Source organism: Emydura macquarii, unplaced genomic scaffold (assembly GCF_026122565.2).
Source record: "Emydura macquarii macquarii isolate MOO-44397 ecotype Brisbane River unplaced genomic scaffold, CSIRO-AGI_Emac_v2 contig_1790, whole genome shotgun sequence".
NCBI classification, from domain to species: Eukaryota; Metazoa; Chordata; order Testudines; family Chelidae; genus Emydura; species Emydura macquarii.
In genome coordinates, this window is record NW_027131927.1 from 7,082,048 (window position 1) to 7,109,605 (window position 27,558).

Here is a 27,558-nt window from a genome sequence, read left to right on the forward strand (position 1 = left end):
ACAGTCTAGGTAATAATGATAGATGATTTAAATATCTGGGAGGGGAACATGGATATATTCCAAAACATGGATTAAACTGATTTTATTCCATTTCACCCCATGTCTGCAAACATTGTTCAATCCACGATGAAAAACATTATGCAAATCTTAATAACTATTCACTAGATTCTGCCATGCTTACTCACCTTACTCCATGAATAGCCCCACTTATTTTAACAAAGTTATTCCTGGGTAAGGTGATACTCCACATGAGTGAGTGGCAGAATATACTATACTTGTCAATCAAATAATATATTGGGCAACCTAGCAATATCACAGAGAGACAGGAAGAGTTAAAGAGATAGCATAACCTACCTCTCTCTCTTTTGGAAGAGCTAGGTTAATCAAAATAAATTTCAGATGCACAGTATGTTTCTTTCAAATTTTACCCACACTTATCCCAACTGATGCAATATATAGACAGAAAAATGTATAGACTATGCCTCTCAAGGACAAAAGGTCAGATATCAGATTCATGAAAATGCAATGGAAAATGAAACTGGAGGGATTCATTTACCAAACTGGAAATTTAACAGCTAGGCAGTATACTTCTGTTATAGGTTATGCTCTCAGGAAACTACAGCAAATAAACTTATCTAGCAAAATACCAAGAAAAATAACTGTAAACCTCTGGATCTTGATAATCTGATACATAACAACAATGCCAAAATGCCCATATAAATTTCTAGAATTCCAGTTATATGGACAACAATCCTAGTACAGCAGGAAATACCTAAAGGGCTGATCCATAATCCACCAAAGTCAAATGTCTAAATTGGGTGGTGAGATTTATTTCAAGATAATATGACTGTCATTTAAAAAAATTAAATTTCAAAGACTAGGCAGAAATTATAAATGCAGAAATTCTGAAATGTGTCATAGACTAGAAAACTAATATAATCTCTGACATGGATATTTCTAAATGTATCTCCAAAGCAGACATTTCCTTTATGTGCTAAATGCAACAGAAAACACTTCGTTAGGCAAATCTTTACTCTGCATCTCCCTTCTGAACTAGCACAAGTCAAAATATCTTCCACATGGAGTGTGCCATATAGTGATTGCTACACAATTCTTCCAAAGATCAAGCCACTAAGAAACTTTAGATGCTAGATTTACTTATCCTGGATGAAAAGCAATGGGACAAAGTTGAGATGGTAATTCCCTTATAGAACAGGGATTTCCTCCTCCCAATGTATTTAAATTCATGGGCTGATTTATGAGCCTTTCAATCACACTGGTGAGCAATTACTCACATGATTAGTCTCACTGACTACAATACCTTGGGTAACTGCTCACCAATGTGGGGTAGGGGTTCTCATTCTGATACACAGTAAATAAAACAGTAACAAAAACTCCAGTGACAGTCTTAGATAACAAGTTTCTATAATTCGTGCTTTTCATCAATATCGTAGCCTCACCCTGGAAATTTTACTCAGATTTGTAGTCCTTAGTCATACAAACAGCCCCATTGGCTTTAGCAAGCTTAGGTATGCAATTAAAGGGTTAGAGAATCGGGCCTCTGGATCTCTCCTTATAAGGGTGTGGATTTATAAACCCTATGAATACTGTATTTCAGGGATCATAGCTAACATAAACTACTCTGACAAGGTGACAGTTTGTAATGGTCATGAACCAGCTATTTCTATACTCTTAGCTATTATAATCTCCACAAAGGAGCCAACAGAGTTTATAGTATTTATGAATGGGCTATTTCTGGATTTACAGCTAATACAATCCCCATAGAGAAAGAGACAGAGATTATATTATAAAGGCCATGAACTAGTGCAGCAATTGCTAGGATGACAGATATTACAAACGCCATGGAGAAGCCAACAGAGTGTATAACGGTGATGATCTGGTGCTCTCAGAAAGTCATACTCTGAATTTCTGAGATTATTTTGCTAGCATTCATTATTTTGAAATGGTAAATGTCAACATTTCAATGACAATCAATGTATCATAGTAATTGTTTCAGAAGAATCTAACTATGGATTCATTGTCTTTGCTCCATAATGTATGCTTACACATTTCAAATACAAAGTTTCCTCTGCACTTATTCTCTGCACTTATCTGCCAAGAGCCAAGATTTCATGTTCCCTTGCTGAAGTCAAGGACATCACAGCCACTCAAAATAGTGGAAGGACTGCATCTTTGGCTGCTACTGCTATCATCAGTCCTCACAGGACAAAACCGGAACCCTGAACTCAGATCTTGATAGATCAATAAGGACGGATGCTCTGGTTTTCAAATACAATTGAGTCCATGTAATTTTGGCACGCTTCATGGAAAATCTGACTGCATTAATTCATTAAGGATATCATACCTCAGAGGTGGCATAGTGGCTAAGACCACTAAGAGCTCCTGAAGGCATTAGGCCAACTAGAGTTTCTGCTGGGTCCATGCAGCTCCACAGAACCTCTTTACATGGATCTGTGCCTAATAGGCACACTCTAGCTCTGTAGATTTTAAATATCATGAAACTCACTGAGTGGCAAAACAGACTGTGCTGTGTAATAATGTGCAGTTGTCTGTGCTGCTGTGTCTTTGGTTTTATCTACACAGCAGCAGGGAGGGTGATTCCCAGCGCAGGCAGACCGATAATCACTAACTCTGCTTGAGCTGCTGGGTGGAGAGCCCCATGTGCTGACCCAGTGCTTGGGGATCCACCCAGTCCCCCCAGCCGTAGTCCAGGAGGTCTCTAATCTTGGTGATCCCGCCCAGGACCTGCCTCTGGCGCAACAAGGGGCTCTCCGCCACCTGCCCACTGAGATGGGGATTGTGTAGCAGGGGCTCTGCAAGGAGATCCGCCCCCTTGGCAGCCATCATGGAGGTCTGGAGGAGGTCCTGGTAGAAGACCGGCAGCTCGGAGAGGTCTCACGGAAGACCCCTCGGGTGGAGATAAAAGAGCTGCAGGTCGTATTGGAGCCCTTGGAGGCGGTGGAGGAAGGTGTGTGCCAGCGTGCTCCACACTGGACTACCTGCACCATAAGGAGTCTCTGTAGGGCCTGGAGACGGAAGATGTGGACCTGGCTGTGGAGAAGCACAGGCCCTGCCCTCCTTCCTCCAGGGGGAAACTCAGGATCCCTGCAGAGACTCAGCGCAGGCCTGGCCAAAAAAACTCCAGAATCATCTTCTGGAGGTTGGCCAGGAACCTCGGGGGTGGGACCAGGGTGTTGAGCCGGTGCCAGAGCATGGACGGTACCAGCTGGTTAAGCACCAGTGCCCTTCTCCGCAGGGAGAGGCACTGGAGCAGTCCTGTCCACCTCTGGAGTTGTTCAAACGCCCTGCCCTCCAAATCCTGCCTGTTCTCTGACAGAGAAGGATGGGTGGTGGAAAGGTAAATGCCCAGATAGACCAGCAGACCTGCGCTCACTGGATGGCCTACAGTGCAGGCGGGAGAGAGCTCGCCTGCCACCCAGCCCCGACCATCAGGCCAGAGTTCTTGACCTGGGTGGAGAAGGCCACTGAGTAGACAGCCTGGCAGGCCTCCACCTACACCAGGTCACCTGGGTCCTGGACCATGAGGAGCTTGTCATCGGCGTATGCTGACAGCACCACGCGCAACTCTGGCTTGTGGAGCACCAACCCCATCAGCCTCTCGCGGAGGAGATGGAGGGAGGGCTCGATGGCCAGAGTGTACAGCAGGCCTGGCAGCAGACAGCCCTGATGCACCCCATGCCCATAACTGACCGGTGCAGTCAGAGTCCAGTTGAGCCTGACCCAGCACTCCACAGAAGCATACAGCACCTGGAGAAACCCCACAAACTGGGACCTGAAGCCGAACGGCCACAGGGTCTCATTCTACTTGCTACTGAGCAGGTGTCTGCATCACAAAACCTACCAGCACGGCTGGATTTAATTGGCAAGCTTGTTAAGCAGAGAGGCTAAAGAGTGAATAAATCAGCATGAAATCAGAACTAGTCTTTTACCCATGGAGGTGATTCTTCCCAGTCAGGACTGAGGCATATTGGCAAGTCCTGTTCTGTAGACTTTACAGTAATAGTCACTTAAGAAATGATCAAACAGAGTAGATAGGAAGGTCAGTCTCCCCAACTGTCAAGCTGACACCATTTAATAGAATTAAATTCACTAAAAAAAAAGTGTAGAATATATAGCATTGTACCATGTACTTTAAATCTCATCAAAATTGGCTCTTTTTGTAGGATTTAAAACGATCACACACACACATATATGCAAATAACAATGAGCCAAATTCAATCCAGTAAGCCAAAATCTGCACTGATTTACTTCTCATAGAGCTCCATTGCCTTCAAAGGGGATTTATAAGATGCATGGGAACACAGGATTTGGCACTCTGTGGAATACGCCTTATGGAGCATGCTTTATATCCAGCATATACTCAGTGGGATCATTAAGCAATACTGTAGCGGGTTCATGCAGGCTCCCCTGCTGCTCAGGTCCTCTGCGCCCACAAACCACGCACAGACAACAGCTTCATGCTTGCACCAGTGCAATTTATGTATAACTTATATCCCACCACCATCTATTAATATACAGTAAAGCCTACCAGCTCCACAGGCCTCACTGCTCCAGCCATTGGTCACAGGAAGCTCACCCTGTTGCTGCAGCTTCTCCCTTTGCTGGTTCTCCCCTCCTTCCCCCTGCACTTCCTTCCTGGGAGCCTTTACAGTGCTTGGGCTAAGCAGCCCCACAGCTGCTCTTCATTAACCCATCCTGTGCAGGGTTTACTCAGCCTTTTCCATTCTCTCTAGTTAGGACACCAGCACTATTTGGGTACTGGGTTCCTGACCACCTCCGCAGCCGCTCAGCTGCCCTGCCCTCCAAACCCTGCCAGTTCTCCGGCAGAGAAGGTTGGTTGGCGGAAAGGTACACGCCCAGATAGAGCAGCGGACCCGTGCGCCACTGGATGGCCTGCAGTGCAGGTGGGAGGGAGCTTGCCTGCCACCCAGCCCCGACCATCAGGCCAGAGCTCTTGACCCAGTTGAGACGGGAAGAGGAGGCCGCTAAGTAGACGGCCAGGCAGGCCTACCCCCGTGCCAGGTTGCCCGGGTCCTGGACCACGAGAAGCACGTCATCAGCCTTCGCTGACAGCACCACCCGCTACTCTGGCTCGTGGAGCACCAACCCCATCAGCCTCTCACAGAGGAGATGGAGGAAGGGCTCAATGGCCAGAGTGTACAGCTGGCCTGATACGGACAGCCCGGACGCACCCCACGTCTGAAACTGAGCGGTGCGGTCAGGGTCCAGTTGAGCCTGACCCAGCACTCCACGGTTTGGGACACCAGTGGCGGAGGGCTGAATGAGCCTGCTCACTCCCAGCACCTGGTCACAAATACAAAGGGTGTGACGTGACCTTAATGGAGCAGACAGAAGTAGCCGAACTGACTCTTCGTGGATAAGAGAGTCAATCCAGGCCCGCCATGATCAACATCTTTACATGGTTTGCAAATACGTGTTTTCCATTTCCTTTGATACTATTCACAAGAATTTAACACAGAGACAATACACTAGGTGGGTCTGAGAGATAAATAGGGCTGCAGGTCTCATTATAGCATTGTGTTATGTGGTCACCCCAATGTAACAGTCCTTGCTACATTGATATTTATGCCAATCATGTTTCTGATCCAGTCATTACCATGGTTTGCATTCAGTCTGCCTAGCTGATAACCAGACACTACAGCAGAGTGCATAAATTTGCAGGACACCCAACACCTAATTACCTGGTGCATTACTGCATCCAAGAATCAAAACAGGACCATTGTGGTCACTAGAGACTTTCCCAGGTGATCTGAAAAAGAACCTCTTTTGCATACCCTTCTCTCCCGTTCATTTTAGCCAACAGGAACTGTGCTAAGCTTGTTTTAGCTGATCTTTGAAATTCTCAGTTTGTACTATCATAGCTACCTAATATTCTGTTATTTTCAACATTTCCATGGCTAAAATGAAATTTTAAATAGAAAACCTCATCCTCTCCTACTCTCTTCACACACAGACACATATGCAATCCTTCCTCTTTCGGTTATGAATAATAAGTATCATCCATTTTGAGTGGGGGGGGGTCACTTTTTGATCCCCCCCATTTAGTTTCAGACCTGCATTCCGTTAGGAATTCAGCAAGTACATCTCTGATTACCTAATCTTTTCAAACACTAAAAAGAAATGAAAGATTAACAGCAGATAAAAGAGTTGAGGTGGAGAAAAACCCAGGGTACTCTGCAATTCCCCTCTGGGGTACCCATCATCACCTTCCCTCTCCATCCTCCCCAGAAAAACAAAAAAAGGCATCTTGAAATCTGAGAGAAAAGCTGGTGGATGTCAAACATTTAAAGGCAAAGATCACAAGCTGCAGTGGAGATGGCAGGGCTCTGAGCAGTGCCAAGAGCAAGTGATGCATAAAATCATTAAATGTGAAGGGCTGGGCAACAGTGCCTAGACTTATCTGGAAGTTTAATCAGAGAGAAGAATTGCAAAAGAAAAGAATAGAGACGGCTGAAAGCTGCAAAGTTATGTGTTTGACCTTTTTATAACAAACTCCCCCCGACCGGAGGGAGATAAAAAAAAAAAAAAGCACCAAGGCAATCTCAGTGCATCATTGTTGCTATTTTCAAATGAGTATATACTTATTCCTCTCGCTCTCTCTTTCTTTTTTCTTTTTTTCAGGAATGCAGATGAAGTCAGAGTGCCTGATGGAAGCGAACCTGACATGATTTCCTTTAAAGGTGACTGGCTTCCCCTCATGGCTCAGAAACACTGCAGAAAGGTTACAAAGGAGTGTTTAGGCCAAGCAACACACACATGTAAGAGCAACAAGCGAAACTAAGTGGATGGGGACTGGTGGTATCAAAATGCTTTCAGTGGGACTGTGTGTGTCAGTGGGTTGGCTTCTCTCTGATAGGTCCCAAGTTGGCTCAATGACTCCCTGAAAATAGACCAGGTCACAGACATCCACCAAATTCTATTCAGAAATATTTGAGGGGCCAGACAGGCACAGCCTGGGCAGGGGGCCATGAGAAACTGCACAATCCCAGGGGACCTCAGGGAGGACGTGTCTGTCAAATAAGCAGAAACCCTCTCTGCACTCCCCAGTGTGGGAATGTGTGTGTAGCAGGGGATGGAGTGTGGGAGGGGGGAAAAGAGGGCACTCTGCACCTTTTTAGGTGCAGAGATGCTATGGCTCTCCCTTCTCCCAAACTCCTTTGCGGTAATATAGGATTCAGGGAGCAAGCAGGCTTATCCTTCTCTGAGGACAGGGAATGCAATGGTCCTGGAGCTATTAGCATTTAAGACCAGATCCTGGATCTGTGTGAGCAGATCCTATCCCATACACATAGCCCCACTGAGGCAAGACTATGGGCCTACCCATATGTGCCTCGGTGTATGATGTGGCCCTAAAGTTTGGATGAAATGATAATTGATGGAATGCACAGACATACCATTAATTATGACCACGCAGTACTCTACTGGGATTGGAACATCCAGAAAATGTACCAAAAAACCCCCCAATCTGCTTTCTTGAAAATCAGTGAGTTGGAATGAACCTCTGAATTTAGGACATGCTTGATGTTCAAGTTCTTATTCAAGGAACAGATGATGCCTGATGACAAAACTCTGAAAAATACAGAATAACTAGAATGTTACATTGATACATCCCCTTTCATCTCAAAGGTTCCCCAAGCACGTGACAAACAGTAGGCAGGAATCACACACACACACCACTGAAATGCATCCATTTGTGAGGTGAAAACCACTAAGAGCTCAACAGCACAAAGCAAACCTACATGACAATTTAAGGCCTTGATCATGCAACCTGATCTGCACGGGAGACCCTGTACCAGTGCTAAGCCCCACTGGGGCTCTGTATAGGTATAAAAGAGAGATATATCCCAAGTGGATAAGTCTGGGTCTCTGATAGCAAGTGAAGACTTTGCTAAAAAATAATTCTACTAGCATACCTTATAACAGGGAAGAGATGACGCTACTTATTTATTCTTTGATCTACTACAAATTGCAGCTATCTCTATTAGTCAAACGCTTCAGGAGTCCACATGATTTCATGTTTTAGGGACGTGGAACACACATTTTCTCATTCATTTATGCCTGTGTCCATGTTATGCAGGAGATTAAAACTGAAAAGTGGAAATCATCAGATCAGATGTTCTTGTGAAGTTTCTCACATCCTGAGCCAAATCAGAACCAGAATATAAACTCCTTTTGAGATTTGGCTCTGACCTGGAAATAAAGGCCAGGTTCTGAGCCCAAGATTTATCTGAAATATGGCAACCACTCTCCAAAAATTCATAGGGCCTTGGATTCAGGGTTTCAGTTTTGGTCTCTTTCTAACAAAAAGTCTCCCATATTATTTGTTATTAGTTAATTAGGAGCTGTAGTGGTAGTAGAAGTAGTATTCCAGTATTAGCTAAAGATCCCAACAGAGCTAGGGTTCCCATTGTGCTAGATGCTAAACATGTATGTAGCCCTACAAGCTCAGAGCACTTCACAAACAAGCTAAGCCATAGTTCTCTTCCCTACTCAGCTCTCTGTTAACTCACATCCTCTCTGCCAAGTGGGGAAGACAGAAGTGCAGAGCCCGGGAGCCCCAGTGATCCTCTTACACCTGTTTTGCATGCAGCTCTTTAAATAACTATTGTTTAACAAAGAGACTGCCAATGAAAAATGATTAAATCTAGGAATGAGAAGAGCAGCATATTACTAGGTCCTTACAACTCAGCAATGAAAAACCCAGCTGCTCATACAGTATGCTAGTGGCCTACAAATCAGAGGACATGTGTATGTTTAGCAATCTTTCTCTATACCTCAGAGGCCATCCTGAATGACACATATGTTGATGTTAATAGTATCCACGGTTTCCCTACCTCTAGCCAATAATGGCCATCTTTTCTAAAGAGCTCAGCCCCCAGCAGCTTCTATTGTGGGAATGCAGGGCTCTTTTGAAAATCTGGCCTTAAGAACTCAGTCCTGCTCTTGCTGAAGTAGATGGCACAACTCCCACGGACTTTAGCAAGAGCAAGTCCAAACAATATGTTTTTATTGGGATAGCCTTCCTTCCCCCCCTCCACTGTCCTGAAGACAGGGATGGAGATGGTAGGTTGGGGATTCATAGCAATCTGAGGAATCTCAAGGGGTCTGGACATGTTAGAACACTGGAGTAAGCCTGAGTGCATTCAGCAGAGCCTAAGGGTAGATTTACACTGCAATTAAACACCTGTGGCTGGCCTGTGTCAGTGACTCAGGCTTGCAGAGCTCAGGCTGTGGGGCTGTAACATTGCAGTGTAGATGGTCAGGCTCAGGCTGGAGCCTGAGCTCTGAGACACTGTGAGGGGGGAGGATCCTAGACCCTGAGCTCCACATGGTGGGTGGGAACATCCACATCCACACGGTATTTTTATAGCCCCATAGCCCAAGCCCCAGGAGCCTGAGTCAACTGGCATGGGCCTGCCATGGGTGTTTAATTGCAGTGTAGACATACCCTAAGATTCACTTGCATTGTGCTTGGGATCTGGGACAGAAATGAACGGCTCATGGATGAACCATAGGAAGGCAGGTCTGGGAGGTAGCCCTGTACCCCATTGTGGCTTTGGTCTCTGCTGGCTCCCCCTGCTCCACAGTGAAGCAGCTCCACTTGCAGCCACACTAGCAGATATTCTCCCCTGGCCATGGCAGCTCCCAGGAACAGGGAGAGATCAGCCTGAAGCTGTACTTGCATTTTTAGCTAAGTTCCTAGGAGTCAGTGGAGGAATAATAGGAGTACTCCACAAACCATACTCATGGCCCACCACCTCCTCCCCATACCTCTGTGGGATCCCCTGAGGCTATGCAAAGAGCTCACTGAATATTCTGGGTAAGGGAGTGTGGGCAGAGGCCCCTCAGGATCCCCTTCCATGCAGAAGAGGGGTGATGGGTATGTAGAAGATCCCACCCTGTGCAAAGCTCCTGGGGCACTATGTAGGCCAGCATTAACTAGACTGAATGGTGAGTGTGCAGAAATCAGAAAGAGGGCAACGAAGGAAGACATTCAGTCCTGCCTCTGATCTTCTCATCTGTAGAAACCAGTTCCATAAACCTGTGGACAATAAGCTCATCCAACTTTGCCCTAACATTTATACAAAGTGAAAAAATACCCCTAGTCACTTCAGAGCTGACCAGAGTCTTCCACGAGCACCACATAGCTACAGAAACCATCTAAGCAGAAGAACAGCATAAATGTCAGGTTTAAATCTAACATAATGAAAAACCTCAATATCCCATTTAAAATGCTAGCATCCGGCCAGAGAGACTGGCCTCCAGTTCTGCCCGTTGATATTGATGGTGACATTGAAACCACACAGCCTATTTAACTCTCTTAGAGCCATGACAAGATCTGCTGGGGCCTTACAGATGGGGGCAAGGGAGAGGAGGAGAAAAAGAAAGGTCACTTACCCTGCCCAACAGAACTACACTTTAATAATGTGATTCAATCAATGGCAAGGTAAAGTAAAAGTGCACCAGTGACAGGAAGGAAAATCCTCTGCTGCACAAACTCTTTTGGGGCCAAAAACAATTGGGAGGTAACGGGTCTTCTTCAGACTCTTACAACAGGCATAACACAAGGGGAACAGCTGGAATTCCCTGGCATGGGTATAGACACATTTTGATAGTGTACTAGATTAGTACACAGAAAATGGAGTAAAATAGGTGAAATGAAATGAAAATGAAATGAAACTGAATTTTCACATTGATACATTTCACAGTACTTAATCTCCCCTTCCTCCCCCACTGATCAAGTATTACATCAAAAATTACCAATGATTTTGGGTGCCTCTGTTTTTTGGTGCCCAGTTTGAGACACTCTAAAGAGGCCTAATTTTCAAAGCATTGGGCTGCTCAGCACTTTTTTAAAACCAGGCCCTTTTAAGGTCTGAAATTGGCAGCAAATAACTGAGGCATCCAAAATTACTAGTCACTTTGGAAAAGTTAGCATGAAAAACATCTGGATCTAACTCATACCCATGACGGCATGCGCACAACTGTAACCAGCTGGAAGTTGGTTATGCAACAAGCATAGGAAAATGGATCACCACCCACTGGTCACCTAAAATAAAATTTTAAAAAATGGTTATAATGGGATGAAAGAGTAAGCCACACACAACTGGCTGGAGTGATATCCATGCAATCCAAACAACAGAATACCAAAGAGGAAAAAATGAGTACCTGCATCCACTCTTAGAGCAAAGTAAGGCCTTTGGGGTTCTTGTGAAGTAATGATGCTATGTTAACTGAAATTTGAATGTGAACACATGGACTAAGGAGGAAGCCCAAAATGAAGCCACAGCCTTTCCTGAATCTCTGCTGATTGGATTGTAGTAATATAGTATTTGCTTTTGTTTTCATGTCACCACCACCTGGTCTCTGCACCCAAGGGGGTCCCAATGTTAATTTTTCTGACTCTGAAATTGTGTCAGGTGTAGCCTACTAGTAAGTTAGCAGAACAGCACCACGCAATGATCAAAGTGAACAGCAACTGTGCTGAAATGTTTAAAACTATACAATTATCACATGCTAATGACACAAAAGAGTATAAAAGCGAGGAAAACCTCTTTCTTTCTTTCCTTCTTCTTCTTTTATAAGTTTGCTGAGAAAACAGTGCATTAGCCTGCAGCTTCATGGGTTTGCATGTCATTCTGGTTGTGGAGATAACTCCCAAAGCAGGTGTGTGTTCTTGGGACTTCACCATCCTCAAGTCTGATCACAGTATCAAAGCTCTCAATGGACATCACACAGTGGGGTCTCTTTGGCCCCTGGCTCTCCTTGCTGATGTGCTGAGTGCTCAGTGGGGGACCTGGCTGTTCCCACAAAGAATTTAACAAATTAACTGTAAACAAAGTAGCCTGGAAATGACAGAGATTGACACATGCTGTGTCACACCAAGAAGCAGCTTGTCAGTTTGTTGTTTTCACAAACACAAGAGGAAAATTCCCAGGACCAACTAAATATATGGAAATGTTTCTATGTTTAGAAAAGAATACAGTCACTGAAGAGGGGAAATGGGAAGCACCATAGTCTAGATGAAAAGATAGTGTCTGACAAGAATCATAGCATGGCATTTTTGGAAACATGCTACATTTCAAATAGGACAATTAGTGAAATGGCATGTAAAATTAGCTTGTTTTTAAGCTGTCTTTAAAAGTGATTAGTAGTGAGTAGAAATCAATAAAAAAATAATATTTAAGACACAGCATAACAAATCATGGGACTAACCTTGACCTCATTCAGGAATGCTGAGAGGTTTGTTTCCCTATCACCCATTGGTACAGCATAACTACTGGGTGGAGGACATTTCAGAGCGGAGATGCATTAACAGCAGAACTATTTGAATAAAGAAAAAAATGTATCTAAGAATAACCTATTTGACAGAAGACCAAAAAAAGAGCAATTAGGAGGCCCAATCAGGCCCCAGGCTTCTAATGTTCACATCCTTGCTTGTGCAGAAGTGGAGGTACTGGAACAAGGAATTCTGACTGCTGGAAAACATTTGCTGTGCATCCAGCTGCGGGGAGCACAACAGTATAAAACACTGTTTTTTTGCCGAGGCCCTACAGAAACACTGTTGGTTTGGTTTTTTGTAATTTCTCAGCAACAAAGCAGTACAGAGCATTTTATTATGCTTCCTAAAAATATAATACATTCTTCACCAGTTTCTAAATATTTTAGGTCCAAATTCTGGCCTCATACACAGGTTTGAGACGACAGAGTGTTATGAAAACAAATGCTCATTTATTGTTGTCCTTCTAACCTGCCATCTTCTCATAAGTTTAAATTGTGAGCTCTCTCGGGTGGATAGGATTTGTACAGTGCCTAGCACATGAGATATTACTTTATTTTCCTAGGACCTCCAAAGAGAGATCAGGGTCCCATTGTTCTAGGCACTGCAATATCTAGGAATGAGATAATATGCAACAGGTGAATAAAATAGACATGCAAGGAGGGTGTGGAGACAAAGTAACCACAGAGGTAGGACCTTGAAGCATACATTAGCTGTCCCAGTAGTTGTGACACAAACCAAGATCTTTGATCAGAGCCCATAGACACTACTGTAGTACAAATAAACAACAAATAATAATAGTAGGCCCATAAAGCCCAAAATACAGTGAAAATGCCACACCAGCACGATGCAGGGAGAGACTGCAGAGAACTCTATGCACTGGGCAGCACAGCTGGACTGTCTTGCCAGGGAACTACCGCTCCTTGCTAGATGCAAGCCTGGTTGTATCAATAGGGTTACAATAGATACAAGGGGCTGGGACAGGGCATGTCCTTCCTGGAACAGGAGGAAACCAGGAGGGTTGTGATTCTGTTGCAATCTGCTTCCCACGCTACTCTTGGTTCCATACATAGGGCAAGCCATAACTGAGACTCACAAAGCCCGAAGACACACAACATCGAATTATTTTATAAATGATAAAACTTGGAATTTTAAGGAATTAATTTTAATCAATTTCTCCTTTGTAATCTGTTTATCTATATCACTCAGCACAAAAGGATGGGTATTTCTGAATCCAAGGTTCTTCTTCCAGTGCGACATTCAACCTCCTCCAATCCTTTGTCCTCGCATAAGTAATCTCATTGAAGTAAGTGGAACTACTCACATGAGGAGGGATTACTCCTGTGAATAAGGACTATAGAATCTGGCTCCATATATATGTAATATGTTGAACTATAACTCAGTACATTTTGGCTGATGAACATGTCAGTGTATTATATTTCAAGATACAAGGAACGAATGTTTTCCAATGTAGATTTTATATAAAGTGAAAAAATAATTTTGATTTACATAACCTGGATTGATTGATGTTAAATATATTCTGTGAATGAAAAAGCAAAAATTATCCAAGAGTCTACTCTGCTCTGGTGTCCTCTGAACTTATTTCTTTGTTTTCATTATGAAAGAGGCAAGGCACAGATAGAGCTCAACAGTTAAGAAAGGTCATTTTGATGCATTCTCTAATAACAACTCCTGCCCTGGTTGCAGCTGCAGAGACGACACTTTCTCTCTTATGGGGAGGGGTGGCCAACAAATTGTTACAGCTTAATCTTTTCTTGTCAAATCTAGACCATATTTTATTACACAGAATCAGAAACAATATCTCGGAACACTTGCTGGAGGTTGAGGGCTTCCAGGTTAGAGCAGAACAGGGCAATTTCATAGGACATTTCAATCCGACTACAGATTTGGACTCTTAATGGAGAAGTTAATGAAAACAAGGCCTAAAAAAATCAGAACTAGCTGTGAGTCAGCAGTTTAGATATTCTTAGGCTGAATAATTTATTGTTTTCATCAGCCTGTAGGCAAAGGAGAGCACTCTACAGAGCCCTTTAGAAAACAAAATTCATTTCCCCCAGAAGATGAATATTTACAAAATCCAGGCATGGAAAAAATAAGATTTAGCCATTTGGAAGGGACAAGGGGAGGGTAAATTAAAATTTCATCAAATGGGTAATGAATTGCACCTGATACACATAACTATTAGACTATCTCCTAATACATTTTGAGTGGTTTACACATGGCTAGCTAGCAGAGAAGGTCAAATGAATTGTTACAAGTAATATTAATTACAAATTTAGACTCTTTTTAGGTCTTCACATTGTTCATTAACTGATCTTGGTTTCCATGAGTGAATTTATTATTCATAACTATTTGCTGAATAATTTGCGCAAACAGCTTCCAGGTCCCCTGAAAGCCATGCAGTGCAAACATATCAGAATTTAATTTTTTTAAAATGTTAACCAAAGATTTTTAAAATATCCAAAAAGGATCCCTTTGAGTTTAACAGGAAGCTCTGCATGACTTCTTATTTTATTTGAATCAATTCACCCATCCACAGAGATAACTCACATTATTCCTTTTAGGACAAAGCACAAAGCCACTTAAAGGAACAGTTTTGTCCTTTATTATCTTGGCTACTTCAATACCATGTAGGTAATGGGTAGCCACTTAGGAAAGAAGATATGGGAAGAAAGCTGCTAGAGTGTAGAAATGGGCAGCAAAGATTGATATGGGACAGAGATGTGGAGAGAAGGTGAAGTCTGTGTTTTAATGCTTTCAGTGTTTGTATTCTTGTTAATAATAACAATACTTAACAGAGCTGCTTTAAAAAATGATGAGACTGTAATGCCTTGCAACATTTATGATTGACAGTTCTGGGGACTTGACTCCCTTGTGATGACTTTCTGCCAAGTAAGCAACAGTGCGAGCTTCCCCATACCACCCTGGCAATGTTTCTCCATCATGACTAGACCTATCCCGACCTGACCCACCACTACAGCTCAGAGGGCACAACCGTTCAATCCCTGACCTATCTGCTGCAACATCCATCAAGGATGCTATTTAGAATCAATGAGAATGGTGATTTTTGCAATGTGGACACTAGATTTAGACCACCAAACTCACCTCACATAGACAACTGAACACTCAGCATAAGGGAATAACTTTCTATTGCTATTAATCTGGGATGGATTTGAATTGATGACCAAGAGGTACACAGGAACAGGATCAGTAGTCCATCAAATCCAGCATCCTGTCACTGACAGTGGCCAGGACCAAACTTCCTCCTGAACTCCCGCTAATAAGAGGTTGGGTTATGCCCTGTAATATCACACAACCCCAACCACCCTGCCACTCTCCAACACAGTGGTCCTTTCAGATCTTACCCTGTTATTAGAGATTAAAAGAAAAGTAGGACTGTTGTATTGCTCTTAAATGGCTCTTAGGATATCTATAAAAACAACAGGCCAAATCCTTCAGTTCTTGTTCGAGAAGAACTGCAGGATTTAGCCCTACTTGATCTACTTTTTCCAATGAAGTCTTCAGACAGACACTACATAGGCATTTATAACAATACCTAGTAATAGCATCCTGTAAGATCTACTAGGCCAAATCCTCAGCTAGTGTAAATCACCGTACAGCTCCACTGACTTCAGTGAAGCTGTACCAATTTACATCAAGTGAGAATCTAGCCTAATGTACCTTTCAATCAAATAGCATTGCACATTTTGTATCTAATTCACCATTGTGTTAACTCCAGGTCTATATCAGTGTAACTCCTCTGAAGTGAAACTGGAGTAGCACTGTGATGAAACAAGCCCTTTTCCTTTTGCTAAACACAGGTAGATTTCAAGAGATGCTCTGAGTATGGACTACCTGTTGTAATTTGTATTTGCTTTAAACACAGTGATCTGGGCATTTTTGTGAGAAGAACAGTTGCACATCTGTATTTATCTATTGCAGGTTTATCTGAATGTGTTTGGAATCAGATTTATTAGAACCCTTTTTTCCTCTTTTGACCAGGCTGGGCTTGAAACATACATATAACAAGGCAGAGAAAGAAAAGGAACAAAGAATGCTTGGAGGGATGATTAAGTGCTTCTGAATTTACACAGTGAAATATGGACAGTTTAAATGTCTCAGCTATTTGCTTCTTTTCAGCTTGTGAACAGTTTCGAACACCCCATGCTGCTCTAAGATTAATTGAGTCCTACATGCTTTTAGCCTGCTTGGGGTACCAAGGAGAAAGGATTGCCACAGAACCTGTATTTGCCAAAGGAAAGAGACTATCTCATTAATGTATGATTAATAGCCATTTGTGAAGCAATTAATTAGTCATTTTGTCAGTAAACTTAGCCAACATACATGCCTTTGCCAGGCTACAAGTTTCCTTTCTTGTTGTTGTTTGGTTTTTTATAAAGAAAAAATAAGTTTCCCTCCTCCCACACCTACAAAAATTCTTTGCATATTCTGGTCTTGTCTGATTTCATCTGGCTTGTCCTTAAGAACATCTCTGGAATGGAGGCTCTCCAGCATGATTGATGGCTTTTCTTTCTATCTGCAAGCTGAACATTTAGAAAAAGAGTATTTTTTCATAGGTCTTGCTGCTTATTGATACACGAGTTATTTCCACTTTGCTGCAGAATTGATTTGCAACATTGGTATATGAGTTTGTATATTTTTCACACTAGCCCATCACGAAGCATAAGTCAGCAAATTTTCTGTGGCATGATGGATTATGGAAATGAGAGCCTCGCGACGTTGTTTGCCATCAAAGGGAAGATAATTGTCATTAATTTCAGAAAGAAGAGGAGCATCTGCATCCATAGTCTGGATGTCTACTTTGTATAAACAATATTAGACAGCAGATGTACACAGCACATATAGCCATGTTCATTTAATTTTCTTATTACCCTACCCTAACATTGTTTTAACAGTACATCTTCATTTAGAAAGAGTGTGCCCTAGTGGGTAAAGTAAAGACCAGAACAGTAGGCTCTCTGGGCTCAATTTACAGCTCTGCTCCTGACTTAGTAGGTGTGCTTTGTCAAATCACTGAACTCTCTGTGTCCTGGTTAATCTACCTGTAAAACAGGTGTGACAGCATTTACTTGCCTCCCCCAAGTGTTGTGAAAATTAATCTTCATAAAGCATTTTGGTGTTTTTTGCTGAAATGTACCATAGAAGAGAAAAGCAATATTATAACTTCTTAAAATGATCTATAGATATGTAAATATTATGCCAGTAAAAATCAACTAAGTGTTTTTGTTTTGTTTTTTAAACTGTATCGATGTCTTCATTTGTCTTTGTCTTTATAGGGTCTGATCCAAGGCCCACTGAAATCAATGGAAAGACTCTCACTAATTTATTTAGGTGTTGGATCAGGCCCTTAGAGTGCCAGGCCCCGATTTGACAAAGGATTTAAGCACATGAAAAGGTCCCATTGACGTCAATGGGTCTTATGTATGTACCTAAAGTTAAGCATATGCTTAATTGTTTTGCTGAATATGGACCTGTCTTTCTTATATGTCTGAAATGTCTAGCACACTTCTGGGTGCTAGGAAATATCTGAAAACAACCCATCCAGGGTTAGGGAAGCAGGGAAAACTGACAAGATACATGCTAATAAATCAGATGAGTTCTGAATAGCTGATCAAAACAAAGTGCACAAATACATATATCCCACTAAAGTTTGCCTTTTTAACGTGCTTTATCCTCTGTCGCCATCGGATATCCCCTGGTACAAATAAAAATGTAAGTTCTGTTTAAATATTTCTTATTTTTGTTCTTCTTTCAAGTAGCTTTTCTCCAAGGCCAACCTGATGATCAAGTTACTGTATTTCAAAAGCACATTTTCATTGGTGCCTTCAGCTAGGCAATAGCACAATGAAAGCAGAACAATAATGGAATGTTTAAAAGATCTAATATTTATCACAGCTGGCAAACCTTTGGAGAGTATTCAGGTTGTTGTATTTCTTTTTATAAACCACTCACTACAAATATTGGATTTCCATATTATAATATAAAGTAGGTCTTGATGAGCCCAAGTCCAAAATGAAAACAAGCAATTACAGTTAATAGAGTCACAGGAGTTAGAGATGGAAGAGACCTATTATATCGAGTTCATTCACCTGCCAATTGTTTCCTACAGCATATTCTCCTGTGATCTGCTCAGCCCTGTTTTAAATGTCTCCAGTGTCTACTTCACTCGCCTTGGGAGACTATTCCACAGGTTCAGAGATCTCTCTAGACATTATTACATGCTACTGCAGCTGCCCAGCAGCAAGGATAATAGAAGCACAGGATCTTTGTTGGAGCAACAGTGCAGAGTGGAAAGGTGTACATGAGGCACGCTCTCCCAACAAGCGTTCACCAATAATGCACATTTTGGTAAGCATGGACAGTAGTTAAAAAGGAACTATTTGCTGACTGAATGTACCCTATGAATGAGGGAAGAGGAGTTGAGGAGTAATACGTCAATGTATTATTGCACAGAAAGTCATGATGGTTCATTCAATGTTAATTTCTTCCATGCAGCCTCTCAACCCCACAAGAGGGGCATCATCGCTCTGTTACAAGAGGAGAGCCATGGGAATCACCGCAATGCAGAAGACCATGCTGATGCTGGATGGTTTGGATCTATGTAGAGTATCCACTTTGTGTGTTAGGCTTAGAACAGCATTGTCTAGGATGAAGTTTCTACAGATCTCTGATCCACAAGTTTGACCCAATCATGCCCTTTGACATTTCCCTGCTCTGATACAGCCAATTCTCAATACACAGAAGCCAGTGGAGTTTTCAGCATACTTACCTCCATAGGGAGGCAATGTATAGTCACTGATGGCAATTATAAAGCAATGCTAACTCTTAACAAACCTTTGGAGAATATAAAGAATTAAACTCGATATCCTTATTTTCCAAGACCACGCAATAAACGTTATGTGAATTAGTAAGCATTTGCAGTGCCACTTTCCAACTTATATCACAAAATTCACCAAATTAAATTACATTTATCTTTAAAAAGTCAATCAGCATCATATCATAGACACAGATGTCTTTTCATACAACTCACTGGCAGCAATAAATATTTCTGAATGGGTTTTTTTGCAAGTAATATTTGAAAAACTGGTTATTTTTACTGTAGTTAAATACCTGACAACTTTTATTTATGTTTTTATTGCTTATTTTACGTATTCATTTCAATTTAAATAATGGCAATAAAAGAAATGCCTGTGCAAGGTTGTAGGCACCCAAACACATAATTAATATAACATTAATGCTACACAGCTTAAAAACTGAGGTTTTTGAAGGAGTCTCATGACAATCTATGGGAGTTGAGTGCCTAACTCCCTTAGGTTCATTTAACTATCCCACCCAAAATATTTTCCCCACAAACTATGAATTTCTCAATCTGAAGAGAGCATTCCTCAGGTTTTTAAAATAAGACCATTGTGTTTTAGCAGATGCTTAAAGTTAACACACACTTAGGGATGGACTTAAATGCGCTTGGGTGCTTTACTGATTTGGGGACCTAGGCTGGTAGCAGCTGAAAGTTGTTACCATCAGGTAGCTATTCAGGGTTCTCTGGAAGATGAGACAGTGGTATTAATCCAGCCCCAATGGGAAACATGTCACAAAACCCACCATCAAGTAACTACTGTCCTTCTTGGCAGTCTTAGCAGAAGCACAAGTCTGAATGTATGCTTGGCATTAGAAGCACCCTTTCATGCCTAAAGTTGGTTCTTCCATGTCAAGGTTGAGGCACATTTAGGGCCAGATCCAGCCCATTAAAATCAGTTGGTGTCTTTCCACTGACTTCAACAGGCTTTGGAACAGGCCATTAGTAAAGAATCTTGCACTGCAGTTGCCCATACGCTGCCTGTTTTGTGGATAAAACAAAGGTCCTCAGTCCCCAGGGTTTTTGATCTGGCACCTCTCACCAGCACTAAATTCACTCAGAAACTAAAATACACACGCACAGAAGTATTTCACTACAATCGTCCCAATTAGCTAAAGAAATGTTACCCTCTGTCACGAGTGTCAGTGCTACACTAAGCTTAAGATTCCTTTGGACTGCAAACAGGTGCATTTTAAACAAACACTGGTGGTAAAATATACTTCTAGACAAAAAGCTGGGGGAGAAAAGAGGAAGTCAGCTTGCTTGCCATCTAAATTCCTGCTCCAGTGTCTTAAGGGATTCCATCGTAACAGGGTTGGTAGAAGCCTATAACAGTGAACTGTCAGGGAGAGAGAGTATACGGAAGGCTGGGGCACATGGAGAGACATTTGAGATGGAACTCAAGAGCTGGGCTAATATAGCAAGAGACATCTGAACCTAAACTCTTATGAGATGTCTGATTACTTCTGCAATAACTTGCTGGTTTTATTTAGGAATCTTTCTAGCTGGGCATGGAGTCTCTTATACCCTTCAAGTACTAGCACTATATAAATGGAACAGCATTATAAAACAACAGACAGATATCTGCACCTACGCATATTAATGACGTGTTAACATTCTGGAGTGGTCTAGAATATGAAATGAGCATCCTTGCCTGTGTCAATGTCACAGTGGTACAGTAGAGTAGATACACAAACTCACACTTTGAAAATGAACCAGACCCTTTAATCACTAACACACATTGTGGCAAATCAACATATAATTAAAGGTTGAAAATATGTTCTGTTTCATTGGCTACACTTCTGTGCAGTTTTAACTTTCCTGTCTAGTTCTCCATCAGTGAAACTCTGTGTAACAATCTGCCTGCAACTGACTACAAATTAGCCTGTTCTGGTAGGGTAGATTGAGCTAGATCCTCCATTTGTGTTTACTGGCACTGCTTTATGCACCTCAATGAAGCCATGCCAATTTACAGCAGCCGAGGAGCCGCCTCATGGTCTTTCTTCAGTACTGTCTGTGTTCAATTCACTCCTGTGCAGAAGGCCAGTAAATGGTCTATGCACCTCTTAAATCCCACATAAAACCTCACAACAGATCTCTGTTTATATATTAAGGATGGGCAGCCAGCTGGTACTCAGTCTCTTTCAGACAGCAGTATAAAGGTCTGTTATAGATGTAAATTTGGCCCAGATTGAAATTTTGCCCACGTCCTCCAAGTAACCAAAACACTGTACAAACTCTGGTGTTTGCAGAGCACTCTTCCCCCAAAGAGAATAAAACCTCCAATGAGGCGTTTTGCTGCTCTTGGAAGGTCCCTGGGAGGGTCAAGTGCAATACCCTATCTAGCTGCTGTGTGCTTTGATGGAGATGATTACAATTCTACACAGCTGCTGACTTGGGGCTTGTCCTGACACAGAAGTCAATGAGAAAGCTCCCAGAGATCCTCTTAAGTACAGGATCAGGCCTTTAGACATCACATCAGGCTACTTTAACATTTCAGGGTGCCTTGGGTATAGATGCTAACTAAGATTTGAGCGTGGCAGGAAGCCCCCTTATGGACGGATAGGTTTCTCCTTTTTATGGTTTTGGTTGCTTGTTTAAATTCAGGTGTTGTGCAGTATTTCAGGCCAAAATTCCCTTTCCTCTGCAGATCTGGATTTGACTAATATTTGGGACCCAAGACAAAGCAACTGAACTGTTAACTTCTACAAGCTTCAAGCAGTGGGGGAAAGAAAATTGGTATGATGTTCATACTCAGAGCAGAATACAAAGCACAGCCATGATATGTATTAAAATGAGGAACAGAAAGAAATGAGAACAGAGATGGAGGTAGGAGTAGATTTGTGCAGAGCTTTGAGGATGGGGACCTTTATGGAAAAATCCTATGGAATTAAATAGATAATAAAAACTTTCTATAGCTTTTTAAAATAATCATATAGATCTTAATAGAGATTTAGACTCTGGCAGTAAGATTCTATAAGATCATTAAAAAACATACAGGAAATATATTTCTGCTATACTTTTTAGAGTAATTTCTATGGAACCCTACTGAACTCACTATTAAATTCTATAGGACCTTTCCCAAAGGAATCAACTTAATAAAGAAAGTAAGTCTTCCTAACTAGGTGCTGAATACATTCAAAGAAGATGAGCAGGATGGAAAGGACCAATGTCTACTAATGTCTGCCTCTCATCATCTCAGGAAACTGACCTTGTGATAGAGACTGACCTTTGGAAATGATCTGTAATTGCTGTTTGGAACACATAGCATCACGCCATAATCATAACGAGAAGTCTTTGCTTCATCTCGTTGCTGTAATTCACCAAGGATGCAGTTCAGCCAGGTGCCTAATATTAAGTATATAAGCAGTCCTGCTGAAGTTACTGGGACCTAATGTGTGCACTTCAGTACCATGCTGAACTGGGACACAAAGCATCACTAGAGTATGCCGCTTTGAGAAAAATCACATGCTCATTATACATCTAATTATCTTCACAACACAGAATGGCACATGATTGTGAAGGTGTTCAGCTTCAGGGAAGTGACATACAGTTCCATGCACATTTGAGACCCTACTATTTTCATACAAAATTCAAGCTTACAATTTAAGACTGGGTTCCAAACATTAAAAAATAAATAAATTCAAGTCTGGAACAGCCTTTTGAACATATGGTAAAATTCTGCACCATAGGGTAGCTACAAAATATTCAGTGTTTAAAGACAGTTTCCTGCAACCTTTGTAAGGCCTCTTCATGCTACATACGTGGAAAAATGTCTTCTCATTGAATGACTGATTCTGGAAACATTCAACCTTTGGGTTTCCCCCATCCCCTTACATTAGCCCTGAAACATTCAGTGATTACAGTGATTCTTTCCAAAGTATGAAGACTTCACCAGGACAAGCTGGCTGCAGTTCCACATTAACCCTTAGAGAACTGAGAACAAGTCTTCATGAAAAAGGGCACCATCAATGATACTGAAAGACAGCACATTTCAAACTGATTAAAAAAAACAAGTGTTAATGTAATGCATAATTCACCCATGGCCCTCATTGCCACAAGATATTATCAAAGCTGAAAGCTTGATAGGATCCAAAGAAAGGTTAGACATTCATATGGGAAGTGAGAGCCTCCATAGTTCCATTAGATAGGATGAAATCATACATTCTTTTAAGAAGGGTTATAAATCCTTTCCCTTCAGGATGGAAGACATCCACTGACTAATGGGAGCCAGAAAGAAACTCCATCATTAGGCAGATTAATCCATAACTATTCAGTACTGGGTCTTGCATCTTACTCTGAAGTGTCTGATTCTGGGAGAGGCCCTTGGTTGAAATGATCCTCTCTCAATGTCAGAGACAGAGCATGGGACTAGATGATCTGATCTGCTGTGGCAATTCCTGTACTTGCTTCCTCCCATCCCCCTTTGCCACAACAGATACCTAGATCTTCATTGTAAATCTTGTTCTCTCTCTCCCTAAAAGCTCCTTCCACTCTTCTACCCTGTAGGCAACATCCTGTTCTCCACAGAACGTCCCACCCATCCTCGTTGCCTGTACAGACCAATCCCTTCCCTCTCCCAGCCCACATGGACTGCTGGCCCACTTCTCTAACTTTGCTCCAGATCCATGCCGGGTTCCTGCCTGATCCTCCTAGTCATGGGCTCCCAGCTGATCTGATTCCCACTGCTTACGTCTAGCCTGAGGCTAAGGTTGGTCACGGAGGGCTGCCAGCATCAGACAGGCTAGTTGGTTTATATTGAATCTTGCTCTGGCATGAGGCTTGCCTCAGCTCCCCATAGCTAGAAACTTTTCCTGATATTGGGCATACATAGTACATACAAAACAACAAGAGTCTGTGGCACCTTAAAGACTAACCAATTTATTTGGGCATAAGCTTTGGTGGGCAGAAACCTACTTAGTAGGATGGGTTTCTACCCACAAAAGCTTATGCCCAAATAAATTTGTTGTTTTATTAAAACAGACTAACGTGGCTACCCCTCTGGAACTCATAGTACATACAGTGAAAGTACAAAAAAGAACAGAAAGCATACAGCCATCTGGTGTTACTCACACAGGGAAACTGGCCAGTCCCTAAAGATTCGATTAATGTTAGTGCATTTCATTTGTTTCAGAAACAAGTCCAACAAAGTGATATATCATAAGGAAAGGGACTTTTAAATCCTGGAGGGGTAAAGGTAGCAGTTCCATTGATTTCAATAATAAAAACAACATTTGTTCATTAAGCAATGTGCTAGAATACGCTTACATAATACAGCTGGAAAGTGTTTGCTATGGTGGCCCTGATTAAGCAAACCATATAAGCTTAGCACACACTTAACTTTAAGCTTGAACTTCAGTGCGACTGAAAGGGATCCACAAGCTGATGAATCTGGGCGATACAAAGTAATACATTAATTGAAGATAATGGTTAAGTCACCACTCAGCAGTGTCCCCAAAGAATTTCACAATGTTAAATTACCTGAATTAAATGAACAGAGACCACCCACTATTCATGCTAGGGTCGTCAGGTACACCATCTCTAAAGAGATTGTCTTAATTGTTTTGGATGTCATTGCCGATAAGATACACAGGGTGAAATTCAGGCATATGCACCACTTAAGTCCTCAAAATAGGATTTAAGTGGGACTATAAACCCTGGGCTGGCCCTTTGGATTTTGCCTACAGTGCATGCACATGGGAGACTGCACGGGAGACAGCACTCTGCTGTCGCATAATTCTGTATATTGCTTAAGGTTTTTAGACTGGAACGCTAGGCAGCAGTTAAATATAATAAACTTGATGTTATTTCACCTATGTCTAGGGAAATTTGCAGACAGATCAATGCTCTGGCTACAAGTGACCTTTTCTATATTTAAACATCTGTTCCTATTAGCATTTGTATTTCAATTGTTTTATAAAAATAAAAGAAATAGGTATTTGTAATTGAAGTGTGAGCAAGCAACTAACTTTTAGAAGCAAATAAGTATGACTGAATTATTTTATGGGATTCCTTTTAGCCTTTTTAAGTTTCATCCAGCTTTATTAAAAGACCATCACGCTTAAGAAACTGCTGTTTGTCAAACCCCTGAGAAACTACTTTAAACACATTTTCACTATTATTATTATTACCGCTCTATGCGGCAGGAATTCAAACTATTATATGTATATTAATTAAGGGCCACTTTCTGGCATCCTGGCTCATACTGCTCTAGGTGCAGTAACTGTAAATCAATGGAACTACCTGCAGAGTAATATACAATCCAATATGAGTAAGGGTAGTAGACTGTGGCCCTAAGAGACTTATCTAAGGTCACAACGTGACTCAATAACAAAGCAGAGCTCAGGTGATAAGTTAGTCCTGTGATGGGCATAGTATAATGAGGGAGAGAGAGAGAGAACAAGGTCTGAGAATGGAACCCAGGAGTCCTGGAGTTCATCTTCATTCAGAAAATATTATTCTCTTCATTTAGAACAGTTTCAGTTTAGTTTGTCACTGAACTCAAGAAACCCAGATGAATTTTAGAAAGCATTGATTTTCATCTGTAGCACATATATTGCTGAGCCTCACGATGTTTTGCATTGTATTCCTGAAGAAAACTGTTGATAAATTATTTTAAAAAAAATCATAATAAACCCCTCTCTATGCAAATATGGATGATTCAGAAAGCACAAAAACCCCGGTTTAGAGCTTGTCTACCTTATAAATACAACCCTCACATAAGATACAGTTACAACATGGTTAAAACATTGTTGAGACTTGCAGTGTAGACTGGCCTTATTCACTGTATTTTAGCCATGTCCCCAAACTGTCCTAAAGCCCTGGACATGTCCAATAAACTTCCCAGTAGAAGCAAAAGAATCCCCAATAGATAGGAATAAAAACCTGGCAGCCTTAGATTGCATGCATCATCACAACATCAGCAGCTGCTTCCTTGTTCAGATGGCAAGACAATAAATCTAGGAGAGCTGCAGTATGCATATAGTGCGGATGGGAGGAAGCAAGAAAGGAACAGAAGACTCTGGGTGAAAAATGAGATGCTGACCAGCAGAAGTTTACTGTCCACTTAAAAAAGCTACATCAATATAATAATTTCTTCTCTTCTTGTAAGAGAAATTCAGATTCACAGGAACTAGTTAGCCTATTGGGGTTACATTCAATGCAATGGCCTTGAGTTTACTGCTCTAAGATATGATAAGGTCTTCGAAGAGAAATTTTCATACTGACATTCAGGCAAATAAAAAAGATGGATCTTGCATTTGTTTATTGGAAGTTTTTTTGCATGTGTTTTAATCATCACAGTTCTATTTGTTTAAACAAGAATTTGCTCATGAAGGGTGAGATTCACCACATGTGGAAAGCCAACACAAGGCCCATGAATTACATAAGCCTTCAAAAATGAAACATCAGATTGCACCGTCTTTGTGCTGACCCTCTTCATGGGGTGAATTTCATCTCTTGCTCTACGTGGTAATATGGCTACAGATAAATGATACGCTCACTTCTCAGATGAAGTGCAAGGACTGACTCCAATGGCAGCAAAATGAAGCTGAAGCAGAATCAGGACATTTGTTGCAGTATGGATCTTTGAGATCATTCTAAAATTTTGGACTAGTATGTAATTTTAAATTCATGAAGATCTCAGGAGCTGGTCTAATGAAAACAATCATATTACCCATTTTCTCAAATTAAGTGCATCTTTATCAGTACCTTTGCTACCATCTTCTGAACCTTCTGCAGCAGCCAGCGTCAGCACCAATGTGAACCAGTCCCCACAAATACAAGCCACACTTGTACAAATTTATATATGGTTTATGACTCACATCTGTGTCAAGCACAAGGACACCTTCCAAGTCTGATAATATTTTGCATTTGCATGACATTTATTTTCAGATAAAATTAGTTTTGAAAATGAGAAATAAACCCAGGCATACTCAGTAGTCATGTCAGAGGAATGATAAAGGTGAAAACAAGACTAGATTAGGAAGAGCTGAATTATTGTTTTCATTATTATTAATAAATGCTCATATTGCAGAAGCATCATGACAGATGACCCAGTCAGGATCAGGGCCCTATCATGTTAAGCACTGTGCAAACACACTGGAAAATATGTTTTTGCCCTGGAGAATATACAATATTAGGAGTTCCTTAAATCAGTGCATGGTGCGTGATGAAATCCCACTCTATATAATTGTAATACCTTTAATCAATATAATTACATACCCTGTAAATAACTAATCATGCAGTCACATACACTGGAGAATGAATTACTCATGAGATAAAAATTAGTTTTAATTATAACAATAGTTATAACTAT

At 41.5% G+C, this 27,558-nt stretch overlaps 1 long non-coding RNA gene across 1 annotated transcript in view; it reads right to left on the reverse strand.

Annotated features, from left to right (window-relative positions):
- The window catches only part of LOC137159138 (uncharacterized), a 63,673-nt gene extending 59,017 nt beyond the window's left edge, over positions 1-4,656 (reverse strand). The window contains exon 1 of the long non-coding RNA XR_010921542.1: positions 4,571-4,656. This is a non-coding gene — a long non-coding RNA (uncharacterized lncRNA). The remainder of the gene's footprint in view (positions 1-4,570) is intronic.
- Positions 4,657-27,558: the final 22,902 nt, after the last annotated feature.